The sequence below is a fragment of the Arachis ipaensis genome, chromosome B08 (assembly GCF_000816755.2).
Source record: "Arachis ipaensis cultivar K30076 chromosome B08, Araip1.1, whole genome shotgun sequence".
Taxonomy (NCBI): Eukaryota; Viridiplantae; Streptophyta; class Magnoliopsida; order Fabales; family Fabaceae; genus Arachis; species Arachis ipaensis.
In genome coordinates, this window is record NC_029792.2 from 3,223,265 (window position 1) to 3,224,013 (window position 749).

Sequence of the window (749 nt, forward strand, 5' to 3'; positions counted from 1 at the left end):
TTGTATATTATTCATCTATAAAATATGTTTCAACATTTAAGTTAGCTCCAAAAATACTTTCTAGTGAATTCTAAAAAAAGGAATTTAATACACATCTCATGTATTTTTTGTTAGTGTCTTTTTTATAGTCAGTAAATTTATCGTTTTCTTATTGTAGAAATGAATGATTATAACGAAGACTATGAACTATTTTATTTGTTTCGACTTATAACATTAAAGTAATCATTTCATTCGAGATGTATCTTACATTTAACTGAATTATAATATCCAAATTAGTAATAATTCAAAAAGAAAAATATTGAGTCAATTTGATATTTAGATAATAAATGAGTTAAAATATTAAAGACGTACATAATGTACTAGACTAATTGCTTTAAAACAAATTTACTTTATAGATTTTGTTGGAGTTTTATATAGAAAGATTTTATTGGAAAATTAGAAGTTTGAACATTTTAATACATCTATTGATTATAGGAAGTCATTTAGATAAAGATGTGTAAAATGTCTTTTTTTTAAAGATGTTTTGTAGTAATTAAAATTTAACATATATAATCGATAAAATCGTATTATTTTTGTTAAAATTACGCTATAAAAATTAATTTGACCGAAAAAATAGTGAATTAAATCTTGAACTAGTCTAAATTAATATTATTTTTTTATAAAAAATAACTACAATATCCTTATTATAAAAAATAACTAAAATATTCCTATTATATATATTAATTTTGATAATCCTAAATTCTACTCTT